This window comes from Narcine bancroftii, chromosome 4 (assembly GCF_036971445.1).
Source record: "Narcine bancroftii isolate sNarBan1 chromosome 4, sNarBan1.hap1, whole genome shotgun sequence".
NCBI lineage: Eukaryota > Metazoa > Chordata > Chondrichthyes > Torpediniformes > Narcinidae > Narcine > Narcine bancroftii.
The window spans coordinates 266981917-266996797 of NC_091472.1; positions in this window are offsets into that span (position 1 = coordinate 266981917).

The window sequence follows — 14881 nt, forward strand, 5'->3', positions numbered from 1 at the left end:
GTAACATTTGGGTCTAGAGCAGTGATTCTCAACCTTACCTTACCTTACCACCTTAAGCAGTCCCATTCTAATCACAGAGCACCAATGTCATAGGGATTACTTAAAGTGGTATGTGAGTGGAATGAAACTACTGGGTTAGATATTTATTCCTTGGAACTCAGCAGGATGAGGGGTATAGAGGTATATAATATAATCTTATAGAGGTATAATATAATCATAAGAAGAATGAAATTGGTGAATACAGAGAGTCTTTTTGCCCAGAGTGGGAGAATCAGTAACCAGAGTGTATAGGTTTAAAGAGATGGGAGGAGAGATTTAATAGAAACCTCATATGGAACCTTTTTTTTAACACATAGGGTGGTGAGTGTATGGAATGGGCTGCTGTAGGAGGTGGTTGAGGCAGGTACTATTGCAACTTTAAAAAAAAAAATGGGCAGATATGATGGGTTTGGAACAATATGGACCAAATGCAGGCAGGTGGGACATTTGGTCAATGTAAGCAAGTTGTGGCAAAGGGCCTGTTTCGTCACATTACAACTCTAAAATCAGAATTATATTCAGCAAGGAATAGACCTATTTTGTGTGAAAGATCAACTGGATATTCTGCAACCTGCGATCTTTATGCTAATGGATTCTTGATCCAATATGAAGCTGCCTTTAAGCTTTATGTATTCTATGAGACTGAAACATACATTTTGTACCATGACACATGATGTTTGTTGCTGTAATATATAAAAAATAGGTAATGAATATCTGTGAAGCAAATAAACACTGGAGACTGGTGATAATCCTGACCACTAGAGGAAGTTGGAGAAGGGTTGTTGCAGCTTGGAGTAGATTCAAAATGGATGCCTCCACAAGATCATGAATTCTTCAGCTAATAAAGTATAGTTGTTATAAAAAAGAACCCAAGTTTATTTATTACAATAAAAGAAACATCACAGAGACTATTTTATTTTTCTTAATGCAGAAATGTAAAATGTAAAAAGCAAGCAGGCAGTGGATTTTACATCTCTCCTAATTTTTAGTTTTTCTAATTAAAAACACAGTTAACATTGTAGTAAAGTCTGAAATGAACATTGCCTTTTATACATGTGGAATTCATTTTCCATTAAGATTATAAGTCAGACTATGATTTAAAGCACCGTATCCTCATGATCACATGTGAAAATGCTAAAAGCAATCAAGCAGTGTTTGTGAAGAGAAAAAGATGATAATTGACTGTTCATTATTCATCCTCATAATGAATTTTGCTTCAGTTTGGGGGATACAAGTGTAGGCCAACCTAGGCAGCTCCACCTTGTCTAGAGATTGACCAACCAAACATACAGATTGGTAGAGGAATAACACTGTAGCTGCTGTAATCTGAAACAAACACAGAAGTGCTGGAAGAATTCAACTAGTTAAGCAGTAGTGGCAGAAGGAGAACCCGGTTAATGTTTCAGGTCAGGGACTGTTAGTGAAAAACTCAAATGGTAAAAACAGAAAGGCTAAAATCACTCAGCAGGTCAGGCAGCATCTGAAGAAGAAGAAGCAGAGTTAATGTTTCAGGTCAAAGTCCCTTCACCAGAATGTGTGAAATGTTTTGATGAAGGATCTTTACCCTGAAACCCGAACTGTTTCTCTTTCAATAGATGCTGCCTGACTGACAAAGTTCTTACAGCAATTCTGTTCATGTTGCAGCACAGACATTCTTAATCCTCCTGGTCTGAATGGACATTGTTTACAATGGCCTTAGGGAATCTTAAAAAGTAATCTGACATTGGCCTGTGCATTATACAGTAAAAGTCCAAAAATCTGGATGTCAGAAATCCAGACCACCAAAGAATTTGGATGTCTTGAAAACTCTTGGCTTTTGTTTGTGTGTAGGCGTGGATGCGTAAAAGAGGCATGGAGTCACTGCAGCAATAGACGACCATGCAGAAGTTGTGGAAATCCAAGAAAAAAATATGTATTTGGTTTTTTTTGTACTTTGTATTTTATATGAAAAATGATTTGTTAATAACTACAAAAGATAACTGTTTATTCTCCTTAAATTTGAATTTAAAAAGTACTGCCCAAAGATCCAGAAAATCCAGACTGAGCCCATCCCCGGGCAGTCAGATTTTAGGACTTTTACTATACTCAGTAGGTGCTACGGATTGAAGGAAGTAACGTATGGCTATAGTCCCAAATGAATAATGTTCAGTATATTCAGATTGAAATAAAAATCAGAAATACTAGAATCATTTACTGGGTCATACAGCATCTGAGGAATGGGAAACAAAGTGAACAAGCTGAAGCATTCGGAAAGTGTAGTGTTGTTATTTTTCAAACTTGACCTGCTGAGCATTGCCAGCTCTTGCTGTTGGGATTTCAGATTTCTTTTCTTGATTTTCATTTAATTAACAGTGACTCCAATCAGACATGCAGTTTAATAAGGAGCACCCATTGCTTGCTTTGATGGGTAAGTGGATTCTTTGATATGGCAGAGACTGGGGGAATGAAAATTAACATATTTTAAAAAGAATTAATATTTATATGGCATCTTTGAAAGCAAGCCCCAAGGTGCCAAAGAGCCATTATTGAAGTATAATCCCCAATAAACAACAGCTAGGCTGAAATGCAGCAATCATATTTCCAAGCTGTTGAATTAAATTGCACCGGAGATTTGACAACACAATCAAATATAGGCAGTTTAATGCTGTACTGAACATGTTTTCTTTCAGATAAAATGTTAATCCTGAGAGCCTATCTCACTTTCAGGTGTATACACGGGATTTAAGAAAGGATAACACGATTTCCCAGTTAACGCCACAAAAAATGATGGCAGTTTTCCATCTGCAAATTGACTTTTGTTCTTCTCTGGAATTCAAAGAATCTCAACAAGAAGTTAAGGGGCAACCCTCATCTTCGCATACAAAATTGTTTTACTTAGAGATTAGTGGGTCTCCACCTTTTTTTTTCCCCACTCACATACACACTTAAGTAATAGGATGCCATGGTGCTCTGTAGTAAGGGATTAATTAAGATGGAATGTGAGTAGGGGAAAAAAATGGTTGAGAACCACTGTTCTATTAATTTTTTGGCACATTTGTAATTCACATCAAGTTCAGTGATTTCAGATCCCATTTTCCAGAGGGCAGTTGTAACTAATTATTCAGCTATTTACACCTGCCTTGCTGAACCCAGTTTAAACTTCTTTACTGGTCCTACTATCACTCATCTTCATCTTTTGCCATCCTCCCATCTCTCCTGACTTCCAATCTGATCCCCTTTCTTAGTTGAGGAAAAACAGAAAATGCTGGAAAAACTCAGCAAGCATTTGTGAAAAGAGAAACTGAATTAATGTTTCAGGTTGAGGATCTTTTGATAGAACTGGGAAAATTTTAATTTTGAAGAAGCTGTAGAGGTGAGGGGAGTGATAGGACAAAGGAATGTGAGATTGCCATGGGGTTGAGCTATTTGCGGGGTCAGTGAGAGGGAGACAAAGAACCACAAGTAACATTTCACCCTTTACTAATGCAGAAGGGAATGAATGGAGCCATCAGATGACTTACAGCAGATGTGGTCAGTTCTGATAAAAAGAGAGAAATAAAAGTTATCAGATGATAAAGAAATCCATTTAGCATCTGGAAGGCTGCAACCTAACTAGCCATGAGGTGAGGTATTGTTCTTCATTTACTTTCAAATGCACTCTCACACACTATTCTTGCTTAAGACATGGTACACCATTAACTATTTTTTTCTGCTCTCTTGTAAGATCACTGAAATGAAATATTATTCTCTGTTGGTCCATTTTCAGATACTGCTTCTCCTGAGATTGTGTAACATATCTTGTAAAGGACAAAAGAAATAGGAGCAGGATGAGGCCATCTGGCCCATCAAGCCTGTTCTGCCATTCAATGTGATCATGGCTGATCTGATGATAGGTTCATTTCCACCTACCTGCCTTTTTCCCCATATCCCTTAATTCCCCTACTATGTTAAAATCTATCCAACAATGCATTTAATTTCTAATTCTAGCATCCAGAGCGAGTTATTTAAAATAAGTACAACTAACTTCCCTCTTTGGAGAGGGGAATTGGACACAATTCTACAAGTAGAAATAATATAAATAAAATAAAAATAAATTCAGGTGACATCTGTTTTAAACTACGTGGCTGAGAAGATGGTTACTAGCAGGGACACTGACTACAGTGGCCATTCAAAAAGGAGGACATGGCCATAGTTTGTTTGCATTTGTTGTTTTTACAATACTGTTAAAATGTTATTAAAAAATATAATTTATTTATTTGGAAATGGCCACCCTAACAGTGACGGGCCATCTGTACCCTTTGTTGAAGAATTTCCTGGAACTCTTCAGAATCTGAAACAGAATCTGAATTTATTGTCATGAGGATGTCATGAAATTTGTTGTTTTGCGACACCATCACAATGCAAATAAAATTAAATAAAGCTGGTGCAAGTAAAAGAAAGAGACAAAGTAAGGTACTGCCTGTGGTTCATTCAGAAACCTGATGGTAGAAAGGAAGAAGCTGTCCTTGTGCCGCTGAGTACTCGTCTTTAGGCTCCAGTACCTTTTACCCAATGATAGCAGAGTGAAGAGGGCGTGGCCCAGGTGGTGGGGGTCCTTATGGAGAGTGGCTGATTTCTTAAGACACCATCCCTTGTAGATATCCTCAGTGGAATGAAAATTAATATCTCATCGGAAGGACAGTACCAGGAATGCCTGAGTTCTGCCCAAAGTTTCATTTTAAATAATATGCTTCAGTCTGTGGATTGCATGTTAAATATACAACCTGGTGATACCAAGTGATAAAACCAGAAGAAAGCAAGTAGCAGATGAGAAGTTATACAAAATAACAATGTTTAGCTTTCACAGCGAACAGATTATAACATGAAAAGATTGTTTCCTTTGGCTGCTATGGCAACATTAGATTCTGCTCCAGGTAATTTGTTAAAAGTAAAGATAATTGTTAGACTACGGGGAGGTGTTTGGAGACAAGGCCTATATGTAATGTCATCACCAATTGCATTCTTGTTTGCAGCCCGAAAGTAAGTGAAAGAGTTGCTGATACAATATTTTTACTGCTGGTTCCTCTGGGAATCATTTTGATTCATGTGCTTGCAATACTCTTTCTGTTTTAATACAAACGTTTAGAGGTACAGTATTTTCTTAAGTGCAAATGTTTTAATTAAATGACAAGAAGTTTGATGTAAGTTGATCTGCAGTGATTTTCTCATTGTTTAAAATCTTCGTAAGTCTAATGCTTTTATAAAGTTTAATTTAATAATGAGTAATGTACATCACATTTTTTTCTCCAGAAATAGACATTATTTACAAACAAGAAAACTGTTCAATCCCTCCATGCATTCCCACCATTGCACATTATTACATACACACGCTACACCATTGCCACTGCTATTGCGCCTTTTGTTTCTCCTCCCCCCCACTGTTGTTTTAGGAGCTTTCCCTCATTCTCTGCCCCTCACTGCCCAGGGACAGAGGGATTCTCAAATTTATAGATAGCAGCAAGCACCCCATTTTCTCCTCCTATGCTCACCACTTGTTCATTCTCACTTGTTCACTCTTACCTTGAGCAGATCAACCTGATGCTCATTATTGAGGCCATTGAGAAATCAGTCTCTTTCAGGACTAGAACAGACTTCCCACAATTCCAATACTGAGCTGCAAAAGATTTAATCGATATCCCCTTGGCTAAGTGAGCATTCAATAACTTTGAATGTAATTAACTAAGCTCAGAAACATACAAAAATACTTAAGGTCATTATAATGCTTAAAATATATTAAAATAAAAGTAAAACTGAATGAATACATGTAAACATTGACAACAATTGAAAGCATTTTAAACTTAATTCGAAAATATGTAACTTGCTTCACTCTATTAAATTTACATAGAACATTACTGGCAGTACAGGCCATTTAACTGATGTTGTGCTGACCTATGAATACCTACAAGCCCATACTGCCCAAATACACTAATTAATCTACAAACAATATATGTATTGTTTTGGAGTGTACGAGGGAAATGAAATACCCACGCAGGTCATGGGGAGAACATACAAAATCTTTACAGATGGTGCTGGATTAAAAAATGGGTCACTGGCCCTGTAATAGCATTGTGCTAACCGCTACGTTAACCATGCCACCCCATTTTAGTTGAGTTGTTCCTCCCATATGAACAGTGGGCAGATTCCCCAGCTTATGAATTCAAGGTGGTTGGCATAATTAGGTTGCAGAGAAATCTACTGTGAAATTGGATTGGTGGGATTGTGTAGATATGATGGGATGAATGGGCTCCTATGTTTTAAGAGAAATAGCAAAATATAACTGAAACCCAGGAAGGAGAATAAAGAATAGGCAGTCTTTGCTGCTCTTCCCACACTCAATCAATGAGGAATATAAAATGACATAATTTACATCATGTTCTACAGAGACAGGCAATGATGGGAAAGGACAGATAAATGAAGATGTGAAGGTTTGGGATATGAATATATATCTTGCCATAATGAAGCCTAGGACCCTCAGTGTTTTTTTTTTTGGTGATCATTTTGCTACAAGCAGCAAGGTAAGAACATCCTTCCAACTAGTAGGCAAAACAGTCACCTGAATTTTACAACTTTAATGGGAGGCAAATTTTTCTTTCCTTGCATTTCACTGCAGATAGTTTTATTTTCTTTTTCAAATTTTTAAATTAACATTTAAATTTAACATCTAAAAATATAATGTATGGATATATGTTAAAATTTAAAAAGATACAAACAGAGGAACTACTGACATGGTCTTTGCCCTCAGACAGCTCCAAGAAAAGAGCAGAGAACAAAACAAAGGACTCTACATCACCTTTGTTGACCTCACCAAAGCCTTCGACACCGTGAGCAGGAAAGGGCTTTGGCAAATACTAGAGCGCCTTGGATGCCCCCCAAAGTTCCTCAACATGGTTATCCAACTGCACGAAAACCAACAAGGTCGGGTCAGATACAGCAATGAGCTCTCTGAACCCTTCTTCATTAACAATGGCGTGAAGCAAGGCTGCATTCTTGCACAATCCCTCTTCTCAATCTTCTTCATGATGCTGAACCAAGCCATGAAAGACCTCAACAATGAAGACACTGTTTATATCCGGTACCTCATGGATGGCAGTCTCTTCAATCTGAGACGTCTGCAAGCTCACACCAAGATACAAGAGCAACTTGTCCGTGAACTACTCTTTGCAGATGATGGCGCTTTAGTTGCCCATTCAGAGCCAGCTCTTCAGCGCTTGACGTCCTGCTTTGCGGAAACTGCCAAAATGTTTGGCCTGGAAGTCAGCCTGAAGAAAACGGAGGTCCTCCATCAGCCAGCTCCCCACCATGACTACCAGCCCCCCCACATCTCCATCGGGCACACAAAACTCAAAACGGTCAACCAGTTTACCTATCTCGGCTGCACCATTTCATCAGATGCAAGGATCGACAACGAGATAGACAACAGACTCGCCAAGGCAAATAGCGCCTTTGGAAGACTACACAAAAGAGTCTGGAAAAACAACCAACTGAAAAACCTCACAAAGATTAGCTTATACAGAGCCGTTGTCATACCCACACTCCTGTTCGGCTCCGAATCATTGGTCTTGTACCGGCATCACCTACGGCTCCTAGAACGCTTCCACCAGCGTTGTCTCCGCTCCATCCTTAACATTCATTGGAGCGACTTCATCACCAACATCGAAGTACTCGAGATGGCAGAGGCCAACAGCATCGAATCCATGCTGCTGAAGAAACAAACTGCGCTCGGTAGGTCACGTCTCCAGAATGGAGGACCATCGCCTTCCCAAGATCATGTTCTATGGCGAGCTCTCCACTGGCCACCGAGACAGAGGTTCACCAAAGAAGAGGTACAAGGACTGCCTAAAGAAATCTCTTGGTGCCTGCCATATTGACCACCACCAGTAGGCTGGTATCGCCTCAAACCGCGCATCTTGACGCCTCACAGTTCGGCGGGCAGCAACCTCCTTTGAAGAAGAGCCCACCTCACTGTCAAAAGACAAAGGAGGAAAAACCCAACACCCAACCCCAACCAACCAATTTTCCCTTGCAACCGCTGCAACCGTGTCTGCCTGTCCCGCATCGGACTTGTCAGCCACAAACGAGCCTGCAGCTGACGTGGACATTACCCCTCCATTAATCTTCGTCCGCGAAGCCAAGCAAAAGAAAGAAGATAAAGATATATAACCAACGCTTCCACCAGTGTTGTCTCCGCTCCATCCTCAACATTCATTGGAGCGACTTCATCCCTAACATTGAAGTACTCGAGATGGCAGAGGCCGGCAGCATCGAATCCACGCTGCTGAAGACCGCGCATCTTGACGCCTCACAGTTCGGCGGGCAGCAACCTCCTTTGAAGAAGACCGCAGAGCCCACCTCACTGACAAAAGACAAAGGAGGAAAAACCCAACACCCAACCCCAACCAACCAATTTTCCCCTGCAACCGCTGCAACCGTGTCTGCCTGTCCCACATCGGACTTGTCAGCCACAAACGAGCCTGCAGCTGACATGGACATTTTACCCCTCCATAAATCTTTGTCCGCGAAGCCAAGTCAAAGAAAGACATTACACTTAAATCATACATTTCATCCAAGGTACTCCACATTTTAATCAAACTGATTATATTGTATTATTTTACTATTAAAAAAGGAAAATCTAAACCTACTTCCAAGAAAGAAGCTTCTTGGCCAAAAAAAGAAAAGAAAGACAGAATTCTTATCAGAGTGATAAATTATCTCATTGTCAACATTTCTACCTTCATAACAAATCAAAGATTAAAAATAATTCAAAAAGGTTCCACAAGTGTTTGAAAATTTCCTTTCAAATTGGAAATCAAGCATCTAATCTTCTCTAAGTTTAAACACGACATCACATAGCCATTGAACATGATTAGGCGGGGTAACATCCCTCCATCGAGCCATAAAAGAAATAAAAGCTAATACATGCTGCTCAGGTGCCGTCAACGTTATGCCACTCTCTCCAAGAATGCCGAATAAAGCAGTTCAGGGATTTGGTTTAAAATTAACTTTAAAAAGTGCCGAGAACTGCAAATATTTTTAATGCTTGTTTTTCTTTGCTCAATTTCTACACTCATAATTTTCTGGGTATTAGATTTTGACTCAAAGAGTAATTCACCAGTTAAGCAAATAACAGGAATAGGACCATATAAATAAGCCTCCAGTCATTTTGCTTATCCAATGTAATTCATAAAAATGATAAGTCACAATTAAAGTAAGGTTAAATGGAGTTTGTAGATGTCACAGGACGACATTAGTTTTCATCTGACAGGAATATTTGAGTTGACAGCCAGCTGCCTCATTCTGCAGAGGACGGAAATGTGAAGACTGAAACATTATTCCTTTCAAATAATTCTTTTACATTAACAAATAAGCATTTTGTGTCACTTTAGGCTCAGTACAGATGTGATCACTGAATCAAAATCATTCTCTGCAATTCTAACTGCTTTACCTGTGAAGGTCACTGAAACTGTGAATTTGAACATCACTCATTACTTCTATGCTCTAGGCAGTAATTAAACAACCAGCTTTCAGCCAGTGTTTGAGGTCTAGAGTGGAGACCACCAGCATCTCATTACTAAAGGCATTCATTGTACAAATACAAAGGATCAGAGGCAAGCAGCTCGATGGATTTATTTCCTCTTCATGGCTGGATTTCCATGGATATATATATTTGTTTTTAATTTTGTTGCGCTAACATTGCCTCCTCCCTGGTGGTCTGCTGAGATTATACTATCACTGGCATCTGTCTGCCACAATGCTGAGATTTCAAATGTAAAAGCAGAAAAAGCTACTTGCACACAGCAGGTCAGATGGTTTCTGTGGAAAGAGAAACTGAATTAACATTTTGGGTCAAAGACACTTCATTCGGAGAAAGAAAGAAAACAGATGAGTTTTGAGTTATAAAAAGGGTGCGAGGGGTTGGATAGGAATATTTTTGATAGGGTAAGGCCAGAATTACTGTGGTGATTAGATGGTGGTGAAGCCATATGGTTAATAGAGGCATGAGAGAAAATACAAACAAAGGATTACGTTCAAGCTGTGAAATGTAAGACCACAGTCTGTCTTTCTGAAGAGAGAATAACTGAGTTAATAACTATCTGCTTCTAGTGCAAACAGAAACAAATTAGTTAGCTGAAACTATTGAATTCAATATGGAGAGCAGAAGACTGCAGCATGCCTAGCTGAAAGGTAAGATGGTGTTCCTGTAGCTTGTATCAAGTCTTTTTGTTGCAGTACAGAAGCCCACAAAGAGCTCAAGGTGAGAGTGGGACAAAGAATAAAGCATTTCCTCTTTTTGATTATTATTTATTGTTTTGCATGTTTTTCATTAAACATAGAAACATAGAAACATAGAAGATAGGAGTAGGTCATTCGACCCTTCGAGCCTGCACCGCCATTCAACGAGATCATGGCTGATCTTAAAGTTCAGTACCCCGTCCCCACCTTCTCTCCGTAACCTTTAATACCCTTATACTGAAGAAATATATCTAATTCCCTCTTAAATATATTTAATGAACCTGCCTCTACTGCCCTCTGTGGCAATGAATTCCACAGATTCACCACACTCTGGGTAAAGAAATTCCTCCTCATCTCGGTCCTAAATGGTTTGCCTATTATCCTCAAACCATGGCCCCGGGTTCTGGACTCCCCCACCATTGGAAACATCCCTTCCGCATCCATTCTGTCCAGTCCTGCCAGAATTTTATATGTCTCTATGAGATCCCCTCTCAATCTTCTAAACTCCAGCGAGTACAATCCCAATTTGCGCAATCTTTCCTCATAAGTCATTCCTGCCATTCCAGGTATCAGCCTGGTGAATCGCCTCTGCACTCCCTCCATTGCAAGAACATCCTTCCTTAGATAAGGTGACCAAAACTGCACACAATACTCCAGGTGGGGTCTCACCAAGGCCCTGTACAGCTGCAGTAAAGTATCCTTGTTCCTATACTCAAACCCTCTTGATATCAAGGCCAACATACCATTTGCCTTTTTAACTGCCTGCTGTACCTGCATGCTCGCCTTCAGAGACTGATGTACAAGTACCCCTAGGTCTCTCTGCACTTCCCCATCTCTTAATATATTGCCATTCAAATAGTAATCTGCCCTCCGGTTTGTATTACCAAAGTGGATAACCTCACATTTATCCACATTGTAGTGCATTTGCCATGTATCTGCCCAGTCCCTCAATTTATCCAAATCACACTGGAGCTTCCTGACCCCCTCTTCCGTGCACACAACCCCTCCTAGCTTAGTGTCATCTGCAAATTTGGAGATATTACATCCAATCCCCTCATCCAGATCATTAATGTAAATTGTGAACAGCTGGGGTCCCAGTACAGATCCCTGTGGTACCCCACTGGCCACCGCCTGCCACTCAGAAAATGAGCCATTTATCCCAACTCTCTGTCTTCTACCTGCCAGCCAGTTCTCAGTCCACATCAATACTTTGCCCCCAATCCCATGAGCCTTGATTTTGGAAGCCAGTCATTTATGCGGGACCTTATCAAAGGCCTTTTGGAAATCCAGGTACACCACATCCACTGGCTCTCCCCCATCTATTTTACCTGTCACCATCTCAAAGAATTCCAATAGATTTGTCAAGCACGATTTACCTTTTGTAAATCCATGTTGACTCCGTCCCCCTTCTCTGCTAGTCATATGCTCCGCTATTACATCCTTAATAATGGATTCCATCATTTTGCCCACTACTGATGTAAGGCTCACCGGCCGATAATACCCCGCTTTTTCTCTACCCCCATTTTTAAATAGTGGGGTAACATTAACTACCCTTCAATCCATGGGTACTGATCCTGAGTCTATCGAGTTCTGGAAAATAATTCTTAAAGCATCTGCTATCTGAATGGCCACTTCCTTGAGTACCCTAGGATGTAGATTATCAGGCCCTTGGGATTTATCTGCCTTCAATCCCATCAATTTCCCCAAGACCATGACCTTAGAGATACTAATTTCTTTCAGTTCCTCCCTTGCATTAGTCTCTATGTTTCCCAACATCCTTGGGAGGTTATTTGTATCCTCTCTTGTAAAAACTGAACTAAAGTAATAATTTAATTGGTCTGCCATTTCCTATTCCCCATTATATATTCCCCTGATTCTGACTGCAAAGGACCTACTCTGGATTTCACCAATCTTTTCCTCTTGACATATTTATGAAAGCTTTTGCAGTCGGTTTTTATATTTGCCGCAAGCTTACTTTCGTAATTTATTTTTGCTCTCTTGATTAATCCCTTCGTCCTCCTTTGGTGCATCTTGAACTGCTCCCAGTCTTCGGTTGCAGTACTTTTTTTGGCCAATTGATATGCTCTCTCTTTGGACCCAATGCTGTCTCTAATTTCCCTTGTTATCCACGGTTGAGTCACCTTTTTTGGTTTATTTTTATGCCAAACCAGTATAAACGATTTTTGCAATTTCTCCATTAGATCTGTGAATGCTTTCCATTGTCTATCCACAGTCAACTCCCCCATAAACACCACCCAATCAATCTTACTCAACTCCCGTCTCATACCATCATAGTTCCCTTTATTTAAATTCAGGACCTTAGTCTCGGTTTTAATTTCATCACTCTCCATGTTAAGGGGTAGATTGCAACAATACCAGGAAGGGACACTCTAAGGGAATTGTCCAGTGAAGGTCTATGGGTAGAATTGAGGAATACCAAGGAAGTGATCATGTTGTTGGGATTGCACAACACCCCCATTCCCCCACACCCCCTCACCCCATAGAGGGAATAAGAGGACCAAATATGTAAGGAGATTGCAGATAGCTGCAAGAATATTAGGGTTGTAATAGTAGGGGACTTTAACTTCATTGACTGGGATTGCTATAGTTTGAAGGGCTTAGATGGAGTAGAAATTGTTAAGTGCATTCATGAGAGTTTTCTCAAGCAATATGTGGATAACTGAATAGATTAGAAGTTAAACAATCTCCTATTTGGAAATAAAGGTAGACAAATGAAAGAAGTAAAACAAAAATGTTTGCAGACACTGTGGTTAAAGTAAAAACACAAGACTGGAGAAACTCAGCTGGTCAAACAGTGTATTTTATATAGCAAAGATAAAGATACATAACCAACATTTTGGGCTTGAGCCCTTCACCAAGCTATGAAAAAATGTAGGCAGGTGTCTGAACAGAATGGTGGGGGAAAGAGGGGGCAGGGGGGAGGAGCATGGTCCCAAAGGTAGGAGGTAATATGTGGATAAGAGAGAGAGGGCACACGAGCAAGCAGGAGAGGAGGAATGGAGAGACAAGGGGGTGGAGAGCTGGAGGAAAGAAGACAAATGGAAAGGGAAGGGAAAGAGAATGAAGAGTAGGCTAGCAGGAACTGGAGAAATCCATGTTAATGCTAATTGGTTGGAGAGTTCCCAATGGGAAAATCAAGTGTTGTTCCTCCAATTTACGGTGGACTTAGTGGAGTAGTACATGAGGCCACAGACAGACATGTGAACATGGGAGTATACTGCAGAAATGAAGTGGTTGGTCAGTGGGAGATCCCTGCCACTGGTCCGACCAGTCTCTGATATAGAGAAAACACAAAGTAGGTACTTGATTCAGTAGATAACTGCTACACTAGAAAGGATTGTTTGGGCCTCCAAATGGTGGTGAGTGACGAGGTGTGAATAGAAATATGGCACTTCCTGTGGCCATGGGGAAATATGCTGGGGGCAGTGATTGGTGGGAGGGATAAGTGGATGAGGGAGTCACAAAAGAAAGGTCTCTACGGAAGGCAGAGAGGGGATAAGAGGGGAAGATGTGTCTAGTAGTGGGATCATGTTTTAGACGACAGAAATTATGGAGGATTATGTATTGGATGTGGAGGCTAGTGGGGAAGTAGGTAAGGACAAGGTGAATTCTATATTTGTGGGCAATTGAAAGATGTCTATAAGGAATTATGCTGAGATGAATGACCACAATTTAAATAAGTTCTGGAAAAAGGTAGGACTGGTCTGCAAGTTAAAGTCCTGAATTGGGGCAAGGCCAATTTTAATAGTATTAGATAGGAACTTTCAGAGATTAATTCAGAGAGGCTGTTAGTGGGTAAAATGACATTTGGCAAGAACAAGGCTTTTAAAAGTGAGATCATGTGTGTTCGGGGCCAGCATCTTCCTGTTAGAGTAAAGGTCAAGGCTGCCAAGAGTAGGAAACAGCTTCTTCCCCTCTACCATCAGTTGTTCAGCAGTCTCACTGCCTGTGGAAAGAAGCTCAGCTATAGGAGAATAGAGAATCTCCTATATTTCTATTCTGATGGGAATAGCTGGAAGAGGTGGGGTGGTCTTAACTGGTTTTGTGAGCCATCTTTAGACAACGATCCCGACAAATCATGTCAATGGGTGGAATGGAGACCCCAGTGATCCTCTCTGCTGCTCTTGTCTGGATGACCTTCGATTTCATGATCTACAGCAACATGAACTCCACTGTGATGCAGCCAGCCAGGACACTCTCGATAGAACTCCTGTAAAAAGCTGACTGGATGGTGTCCAGTAGCCTTGCCTACTTCCGTCATCTCAGGAAGTGCAGTTGCTGTTGCAGCTTCCTGACAAGTGAGATGTTGTGTGCCCAGGATAGGTCACTTGTTTAATGGACTCCGAGGAACTAGGTTCTCTCTACTCTCTCCACTACTGAGCTGCTAATGAGTAGTGGAGGGTGGATGTCCCTGGTCCTTCTGAAGTCCACAATCATTTCCTTTATCATGTCCACATTGAGACTTGGGTTATTATTCTCACACCATTTCATGAGAATAACAGCCTACTTCTCTAATTCTATGTGAAACTGGAGCACCACAGAGAGGGATGTCCTTTCCAAAAACACATTAGAT